Genomic DNA, 10593 nt, shown 5'->3' on the forward strand with positions numbered 1-10593 from the left:
GTTTACACTCCATAGGAAGAAGTGAGGTGGCCAAACATGGATGCAGCAGTCTTCAGTAAAGCAGTGTTTCATAACTGTCATATAGTACTGTGGAAAATACTACACACATGGAGGGTCAGCTCTTCCTGTGGATATGCAATAAATGACATTTTAATAATCCTTTAAAGGAGTACCTTGGTAGAACTTACACGTTAAAGACTGGTGCAGGGCTTGAGGAGAGGGGAATAGGGGCTGCACAGAATGGCTACCCACCCAGGCTGCATGGTTGTGCAGTTACGCTCTGAAGGGATTAACACAAATAACGATATAGTTATACAGTGGGTACGGAAAGTGTTCAGACACCTTTACATTTTTCACTATCTCATTGCAGCCATTTGGTAAATTCAAAAAAGTTCATTTTTTTCACATTGATGTACACACTGATCCCATCTTTACTGAAAAAAAAATGTAGACATTTTTGCAAATTCAATGAAAAAGAAAAACTGAAATATCACATGGTCATAAGTATTCAGACCCTTTGCTCAGACACTCATTTGTCACATGCTGTCCATTTCCTTGTGATTCTCCTTGAGATGGTTCTACTCTTCGTTTGAGTTCAGCTGAAAGGACTTGAATTGGAAAGGCACACACCAGTCTATATAAGACTTCATAGCTAGTGATGAGCGAATATACTCGTTACTCGAGATTTCCAGAGCACGCTCGGGTGTCCTCCGAGTATTTTTTAGTGCTCGGAGTTTTACTTTTTAGCGCCGCAGCTGAATGATTTACATCTGTTAGCCAGCATAAGTACATGTGGGGATTCCCTCGCATCCAGGCAAAAAACACATGAAGGACTCCCAGACTATGAGAAATAAGATTCTCTGGTCTGATGAGACGAAGATAGACCTTTTTGGTGATAATTCTAAGCGGTATGTGTGGCGAAAACCAGGCACTGCTCATCAACTGCCCAATACAATCCCAAAAGTGAAACATGGTGGTGGCAGCAACATGCTATGGGGGTGTTTTTCAGCTGCAGGGACAGGACGACTGGTTGCCATTGAAGGAAACATGAATGCGGCCAAATATAGAGATATCCTGGATGAAAAGCTCTTCCAGAGTGCTCTGGATCTCAGTCTTGGCCGAAGGTTCCCCTTCCAACAAGACAATGACACTAAGCACACAGCTATAATAATAAAGGAGTGACTTCAGAACTACTCTGTGACCATTCTTGACTGACCCAGCCAGAGCCCTGACCTAAACCCATTTGAGCATCTCTGGAGAGACCTAAAAATTGCTGTTCACCAACGTTCACCATCCAACCTGATGGAACTGGAGAGGATCTGCAAGGAAGAATGGCAGAGGATCCTCAAATCAAGGTGTGAAAAACCTGTTGCATCATTCCCAAGACGACTCATGGCTGTACTAGCTCAAAAGGGTGCTTGTACTGAATACTGAGCAAAGGGTCTGAATACTTATGACCATGTGATATTTCAGCTTTTCTTTTTTAATAAATTTGCAAAAATTACAACATTTCTCTTTTTTTCAGTCAAGGTGGGGTGCAGAGTGTACATTAATGAGAAAAAAAATGAACGTTTTTGAATTTACCAAATGCTGCAATGAAACAGAGTGAAAAATTTAAAGGGGTCTGAATACTTTCCGTACCCACTGTATGATGCGATTCGAGCCCTGCTGTAATCTGGCACAGATCACATTTCTGTTTAGAATGCCAAAGGCGAGGGATTGTTACAACTAACGACCAAATAAAGTTCTGAACTTTGTTCAACGACCAGCGATATCACAGCAGGATCCTGATCGCTGCTGCGTGTCAAACTAAATGATATCGCTTAGCCAGGACGCTGCAACGTCACGGATCGCTAGCGATATCGTTTAGTGTGAAGGTACCTTTAGGCCTTATTCAGGCATCAGTCTATTTCTGCATAAATTTGTTTTCTTCATTCATTGAATTTGTGTGTGTGTGAGAAATGTGCCCATGGTTCTTGCACAGCTCAGCTACAACACTTCTTGAGAGAAGACAGACATAGGCAGCTACAATTTACAGATCTATTGCTTTTTCTTTGTATTTTAGATCAGACCTATAAGTGTGATGAACAAGTATTTGATGAAAGACACACTAGTTATGACATTCCAGTGTTGGGCAGATTTCCATGTGTGACCCTCTTCTCCCCCAAAAATTACACTAATTAAAAACAGAACAGATGAGACAAAATATCTGGTCTTTAGACATAAAGGGGATGGGATCTGCACATTTTTTCATGTTAGCAATTAAAGCACTGAAAAATTATTTATAATAGGTTGAAAATGGCTATGATAATGAAAAACCCCAACACAATATCAAGCAAAAAAAAAATGAACGCATAAATGTATCACTGCCTTACAATGGAAGTTGACGTGTGGTTTTAAGTAAGGGTCGGCTACATATACACTCACTGGCCACTTTATTAGGTACACCTGTCCAACTTCTTGTTAACACTTAATTTCTAATCAGCCAATCACATGGCGGCAACTCAGTGCATTTAGGCATGTAGACATGGTCAAGACAATCTCCTGCAGTTCAAACCAAGCATCAGTATGGGGAAGAAAGGTGATTTGAGTGCCTTTGAACGTGGCATGGTTGTTGGTGCCAGAAGGGCTGGTCTGAGTATTTCAGAAACTGCTGATCTACTGGGATTTTCACGCACAACCATCTCTAGGGTTTACAGAGAATGGTCCGAAAAAGAAAAAAAATCCAGTGAGCGGCAGTTCTGTGGGCGGAAATGCCTTGTTGATGCCAGAGGTCAGAGGAGAATGGGCAGACTGGTTCGAGCTGATAGAAAGGCAACAGTGACTCAAATCGCCACCCGTTACAACCAAGGTAGGCCTAAGAGCATCTCTGAACGCACAGTGCGTCGAACTTTGAGGCAGATGGGCTACAGCAGCAGAAGACCACACCGGGTACCACTCCTTTCAGCTAAGAACAGGAAACTGAGGCTACAATTTGTACAAGCTCATCGAAATTGGACAGTAGAAGATTGGAAAAACGTTGCTTGGTCTGATGAGTCTCGATTTCTGCTGCGACATTTGGATGGTAGGGTCAGAATTTGGCGTAAACAACATGAAAGCATGGATCCATCCTGCCTTGTATGGAGCATCTTTGGGATGTGCAGCCGACAAATCTGCGGCAACAGTGTGATGCCATCATGTCAATATGGACCAAAATCTCTGAGGAATGCTTCCAGCACCTTGTTGAATCTATGCCACGAAGAATTGAGGCAGTTCTGAAGGCAAAAGGGGGTCCAACCCATTACTAGCATGGTGTACCTAATAAAGTGGCCGGTGAGTGTATATATACATATATACATACACATATATACATATACTATGTATGTATGTATGTATGTATGTATGTATGTATGTATGTATGTATACATACATACACACACACATATATATACACACACACACATATACATACACCCCATCTTCATCCAGTTGAGTGAGAGGATTTTTCTCACCTCTTATCCGTGTGCTGTCCATATACAATCAGCAGCTAGTAATCTTTTACAGGACCATTTATCGTTTCCTATGCTACAGAATGGTATATGCCGACGGTCCTTTTGGCATCTGATTTTTTTCTCACTCTGTCCAATTTCGGATTGAAATCCTAGCATGCCGAGATTTTTATTCTCATGCCAATTACAGCGGAGAAAACAAAATACTGGGATGTGCACTGGCTCTTTGAACAACATTAGTCCATGTGCAATCCGATAAAAAATCCCAGATATACGCCAGTGTGAGCGAACCCTAAATATGAGGCTCTGAAGCAGCTAGAGATGGTCTCTTACAGAGCTCTTTTTGGAGGGGAAGCCTTTCTGCAATTTTTACAGATGGGGACACTGGTGGAAGAAGCAGGCTGAGGCAGAGAGGGAGAGAAGTTTTTTTTTTTCTTTTTTAAACAACCATTATACTGCAATACTAACACAACAAGGATAAAAGGGCTATATAAAACAACTACAACCAAAAAAAAGTGAATTCACACATGGCGTTTAACAAAAACAAAACATTTTTTCCTATAAAAAAAATGGCAAAAACTGCTAAAGCATTTTAGAGCTTTATTTTGTATTGTATTTGTGGTGGTGGTTTTGATCTCACATTACAAACCATGTGATTATAAGGGGTTTATCCAGATTTTTTTTAATGTGGGCCTAAAAACTGATCAGTAGTTGCTAACAACCTGCCTGTTCTACCTGGCGCAGGCTGGCGATTCAGTTACTCGTTAGATCTGCTCTTCTTCTTCTGGACTGTTCTGTCAAAGGGGCGTAATTGGCGACGTCCTGCTGATTGAAAGCCTGGTCCCTACAGTTAGGCTACTTTCACACTAGCGTCGTGCACTGCACGTCGCTATGCGTCGTTTTGTAGAAAAAACGCATCCTGAAAAAGTGCTTGCAGGATGCGTTTTTTCTCCATTGACTTGCATTAGGGACGCATTGCCACATGTCACAACCATCGTGTTGCGTTGTACCGTCGCCACCAAAAAACGTTGCTTGAAACGTTTTTTGGTGTGTCGTTCCCGTCTTTTCCGACCGCGCATGCGTGGCCGGAACTCCGCCCCCGCCTCCCCGCACCTCACAATGGGGCAGCGGATGCATTGAAAAACAGCATCCGCTGCCCCTGTTGTGTGGCGCATTCACTGCTAGCGTCGGAACTACGCAATTCGTCGTGCGTCGTCCAACGCTAGTGTGAAAGTAGCCTTAGGTAGTGTGGAGCTGGCTGTCAATCAACAGGGTGTGACTGCCAACATCATGCTAACAGAGCGGAGACACTGCTCTGTTGACGTGAGGTCAGCGGAAGCCACTGTTTTGCTGACAGGAGTGGCTTATGACTAGAATTGAGCAAATATGTTTGGAATCGGTCGCTGAATCCGAATTTGCCATATTCGTGCTGAATTTATGTTTCACGATCAATTCCTAACATATTCAGTTATTTTTAACCTCCATTGACTCCAATGATGTTCGCCAAATTTAGCAAAAACAATATTTGCCGACGATCGTAATCGGAACTGAATTTTGAAAAATTAGCTAAACTCTACTTATGAGCGATCAGTGCCAGTGCAGATCGGCGCTGGCACAACAGGCGAGTAGGTAGCAACTAACTGACTGTTCGTACTTAGCTCCACGGTAAAAAATTAAATAGTCCAAGATAACCCCTTAAGCAGAATCTTTAAGTCACACAAATCTATAAAATCACATTACTTGGAATGTAATGTAAAAAAGGCCAACTACACAATGTAGAAAAAAAATGTTTTGTTTTTTTTTTAAATTCCAAAAACATGCGTGCGTTAAGGAAGTCTTGAGGGTATGTGCACATGACTATCATGTTGGCAAACCCACAAGGAAGACACTAAGACATCAGTGGATTTGGGCTTCCCCAAGAGCTTGTTTGCTTCTGACCCTTCTTTTTCAGCTTTTTACACTGTCTTTGGATCATCTTTTGTACTAGTGGTTCCCAGCCTTTTTCCCTTCAAAAGTGAAGAAACCGCTCTCTGTGAAGCTAAAACACTGGAACAACGCTCAAGTCAACACCCAGGCATCTTTTGAGCTTTCCAATTGACTTATATTGTCAGTATACACCATCCGCTAAGTGGACAACTCCTTGAGAATTGTCAGCTCAATTATTTTAGCCGTTTGGCAGGTTTTCAAACCAGAAGTGGTTATAAGATGCTCCAAAGTCTAAACATATGAACGGCAGGTCGTTTTTACATAGAAACGTAGATGTCCATTACTTTGAGTGTTTTCTGAGCTCTAGGACCCACCTGAAAAAAGCCGCATATGCACATACCCATAAGAGTTCAAATGGTGTTTACAGTGTCTGGCTAGACATGGCATGCAGGACGCCTCACAGATGCTTACAGCTTCCAATGTGAAAGTGCTGGTGTAATCAGACAGGCATTTAAAAGCGAATGTTCAACCCAGACCATCAACTTTTTTTTTTTTTATGGGTTCAAACTTTTACATTAATTTCTTAAAGTGGTATTCCAACCCCATAAAACATTTTAAATACTGTTTACGATGGTACAAAGTAACAAAAGGAGCAATACCCATTTTATTAATTAATCAAGGCTGTTCTGGTTGAAACACATCCATGGTACCTTAGTGGAGAGGATACTTGGCTTTATTGATGACATGGCATGTTAAAATGTGGCCGCTGCGCCATTGCTGGCCGTAGTGGTGACCTATCGACACCACTTTCAGTTAGTCTGGTGCGGAGCTTCAAATCCCAGCGCATGTGTTATGTACATGAATTTGGAGCTTCACATAAGAAAAATACAGCAGTGATGGCTTTAAAGATATATTACTGAGAAGATAATCCGCAAAGTATATGAATGCAAACTGCCAAAATAAAGGTGGCATTTCACTCAAAGAGAAGAAAAAGATTATTGCTTAACCCCTCCCTTACATGGTGATTTTCCATTTTTGCACTTTCATTTTTTCTTTTCCTTCCTCCAAGAGCCATAGCTATTTTTATAGCCACACGAGGGCTTATTTTTTGCATGGAGAGTTGTAACTTTGAATGGCATGGTTCATTTTATCATACAATGTACTGGGAAGCGGTGAAAAAGTTCCAAGTTCAGTGAAGTTGCCCAAAAACCACAACGCCACAATGGTTTCTTGGGTTTTGTTTTTATGGCATTGATTGTTGGGTAAAATGACTTGGAAATGTCATTGCTCACCAGGTCAGTACAATTATAGTGCTGTACCGTTTTATGAAGTGTTGAAAATATTTTTGCATGGGTCGCCATTTTTCAGTAAGGGTATGTGCGCACTTTAAGTATTTAATAAAGATATTTCTGCTGAAACGTTGGCAGGAAAAAGGCATAAAATACACTTGTATTTGCCGACTTTTCTCCTCCCATTCCTTAGTATAAGTGAAAAACGCTGCAGATATACACTCACTGGCCACTTTATTAGGTACACCTGTCCAACTTCTTGTTAACACTTAATTTCTAATCAGCCAATCACATGGCGGCAACTCAGTGCATTTAGGCATGTAGACATGGTCAAGACAATCTCCTGCAGTTCAAACCGAGCATCAGTATGGGGAAGAAAGGTGATTTGAGTGCCTTTGAACGTGGCATGGTTGTTGGTGCCAGAAGGGCTGGTCTGAGTATTTCAGAAACTGCTGATCTACTGGGATTTTCACGCACAACCATCTCTAGGGTTTACAGAGAATGGTCCGAAAAAGAAAAAAAATCCAGTGAGCGGCAGTTCTGTGGGCGGAAATGCCTTGTTGATGCCAGAGGTCAGAGGAGAATGGGCAGACTGGTTCGAGCTGATAGAAAGGCAACAGTGACTCAAATCGCCACCCGTTACAACCAAGGTAGGCCTAAGAGCATCTCTGAATGCACAGTGCGTCGAACTTTGAGGCAGATGGGCTACAGCAGCAGAAGACCACACCGGGTACCACTCCTTTCAGCTAAGAACAGGAAACTGAGGCTACAATTTGCACAAGCTCATCGAAATTGGACAGTAGAAGATTGGAAAAACGTTGCTTGGTCTGATGAGTCTCGATTTCTGCTGCGACATTCGGATGGTAGGGTCAGAATTTGGCGTAAACAACATGAAAGCATGGATCCATCCTGCCTTGTATGGAGCATCTTTGGGATGTGCAGCCGACAAATCTGCGGCAACTGTGTGATGCCATCATGTCAATATGGACCAAAATCTCTGAGGAATGCTTCCAGCACCTTGTTGAATCTATGCCACGAAGAATTGAGGCAGTTCTGAAGGCAAAAGGGGGTCCAACCCGTTACTAGCATGGTGTTCCTAATAAAGTGGCCGGTGAGTGTAAAACCGCTTCAAATTTGCAAGGAAAAAATAAGCAATGTGTGTATGAGACTTAAAGGGCCACTGTCACCCCCTCCAGCCGTTATAAACTAAAAGAGCCACCTTGTGCAGCAGTAATGCTGCATTCTAACAAGGTGGCTCTTTTAGTTTTAGGTTCAAGTATACCCCAAATAAAGGGTTTTGATACTTAGCCACAATACCGGTCTTTAGCCAGAGAGGCGGGTCCTCACTCCCCAGCTTGAACCGCTACTCTGCCGTCACTCCAATCTTCATGGGCTTTCGGCGCCGCCCGCTCAGCGCTGTTTACGTTTCAAAACCGGCGCCTGCGCTGTGTAGTACTGTGCTGCGCAGGCAGCTCTGGCCGTCTGTCGTCCCAGCCAGGCTTGCAGACTGCGCCTGTGCGGGCAGTGCGGCCACCCACCTTTGGAATCCCAGCCCCGCAATGTGCATAATGCATAACACAGTGCAGGGCTGGGATTCCAAAGGTGGGTGGCCGCACTGCCCACACAGGCGCAGTCTGCAAGCCTGGCTGGGACGTCAGACGGCCAGAGCTTACAGCGCCTGCGCAGCACAGTAGTACACAGCGCAGGTGCCGGTTTTGAAACGTAAACAGCGCTGAGGGGGCGGTGCCGAAAGCCCATGAAGATTGGAGTGACGGCAGAGTAGCGGTTCAAGCTGGGGAGTGAGGACCCGCCTCCCTGGCTAAAGACCGGTATTGTGGCTAAGTATCAAAACGCTTTATTTTGGGTATACTTGAACCTAAAACTAAAAGAGCCACCTTGTTAGAATGCAGCATTACTGCTGCACAAGGTGGCTCTTTTAGTTTATAACGGCTGGAGGGGGGTGACAGTGGCCCTTTAAGGAATGGCATTCAATTTGCTGGTACTAGAAAATCCCTTAGTTTTTGTGACAACACCACGTGAAAAAAACCCAACAAAAACAGCAATTAACGTTTTGTACATACCCTAACACTTTTACATTGTGGCTGGTGGAGCTGGATTTTGCATGACAAGCTGACTCTTATAGTGATATAATTTTGGGGTAGATATGACATTTTGAGATTTGAGAGCTACTTATTGCATTTTTTTTTGCAGCATTACGGTGACCAACCCACCCCCCCCAACAATTCTTTATTTTATTCTCATTATGGCATTTACCATTTGGATTAATTAATTTTATCAGAAGGGACTCTTACAAGAATAGGAATACAACATGTAATTTGTATTTCTTTAATTTTTAATAGGGGAATTTGTTTCTATTTTATTTTTTACTTTAAGTGGTTAACAGAGGTGGGCAGAGATTGGCTTCACCCGCTGCTATTAGAGGCAGATCCTGGCTTTGTATCACAGTCATTGTCGGACAGCAATGATGCAATCTCAGTTTCTGAACTTGCATCAAAGACTGGGACCCAATTTATGACATAATAGTCATATGTCGGGAAGAGGTTAACTCAGTTTTTAAGCTACTGTAATGTATTTTTTAATTGCCTTTTACTAAAATTCTCCATATCACCATTTAAAAAAAATACAAGAAAACAAAAAAGATCTTTCACACTGGACAATAAGCCAAAGACTAGACCTCTGATTCTGTACAGACACTGTTTAGTATTCATTACCATTACAGACCAGATTAAAATGACAGATTACAGCTCTACGTACAGCTGATAACGCAGCACCACAATATGTGATTGTCACAGCTCACCCTCCCCGCCTCCCTTCACAATGACCTTTGTCCATATCAGAAGTTTCCTACAAAGCGCTTCTGTATCGGTAAATTAATCAAAGTCATTCTATCCTTGCCTATGACCATGTTGCTGCTGAACTTTATAAACGAATCTAATATTAGGGTCAAGTGGCCATTGGGAAATTTGCATTAATTAAAAAAAAAAATATATATATATTTTAAAATGTATTTAACACATAAGGGCTCATTCAGACGTCAACTGATGGAAGGATATAAAGCTACTCGTATAAAACAGAGCACATGGATGGCATCCAAGTGCAGACCAATTTTTTCACAGGCCTATAGACTTGCATTGGTGAGTGCGAACCACAGAGTCTACAAAAATAAATGTTGTGAACAGCAACATAGATTATAATAGGTACAAGTTATATTTGTGAAAAACATGGCTAGAGTTTGTAATATTTGACAAAACTGATGTCTGAATGCTTCCCAAACCCGATTTAAAGAAATCATTTACTAATGATACATTCTTGTTTAAGAGTAGTCAGAAAAATAGAGTTTCAGCTATAGAGAAATGGAATTCAGGTGTTTGGCAAGCGCTCGCTCAGCACCCTGTACTTCCACAACAGGAAAGAGTAGTGGTTTGGTTACATTAACCACCTCAATACTCCAGGTCAAACTTGTGATTTTGCTTTGACATAGTGGAAACCCAGTATCACAGTGAAGCCCTAGCCTTAAAGGGTAACTCTACGTTCAAGTACCTTTTCAGAATTAGCTGTTGTGTGTACATGAGGAATAGTGCTATCTTTGGCCATCTATATATATAATTGTCTAAGGGTTTTTCTGTCTGTCTGTCTGTCTGTCTGTCCTGGAAATCCCGCGTCTCTGACCAATCAGCGACGGGCACAGTATCGACGTAGATGTCATAATGGTTGCCATGGCGACGATGATGTCATAAAGGTTGCCTCGACCAATCAGCGACGGGCACAGTCTGCCGCGAATTCTGGAATCATCATTGTCCATATACTACGGGGACATGCATATTCTAGAATACCCGATGCGTTAGAATCGGGCCACAATCTAGGTATAT

The 10593-nt window shown here is 42.4% G+C and overlaps 1 long non-coding RNA gene across 1 annotated transcript; it reads right to left on the reverse strand.

The window, feature by feature from the left end:
• Positions 1 to 5277: 5277 nt before the first annotated feature.
• On the reverse strand, positions 5278 to 10343 carry LOC143807705 (uncharacterized). The gene is made up of 3 exons (XR_013221779.1): positions 8675 to 10343; positions 7828 to 7871; positions 5278 to 6928 (listed from the first exon to the last, which is right to left on the reverse strand). It is a non-coding gene; the product is annotated as an uncharacterized LOC143807705 (long non-coding RNA).
• Positions 10344 to 10593: the final 250 nt, after the last annotated feature.

The sequence above is a fragment of the Ranitomeya variabilis genome, chromosome 2, assembly GCF_051348905.1.
Source record: "Ranitomeya variabilis isolate aRanVar5 chromosome 2, aRanVar5.hap1, whole genome shotgun sequence".
NCBI classification, from domain to species: domain Eukaryota; kingdom Metazoa; phylum Chordata; class Amphibia; order Anura; family Dendrobatidae; genus Ranitomeya; species Ranitomeya variabilis.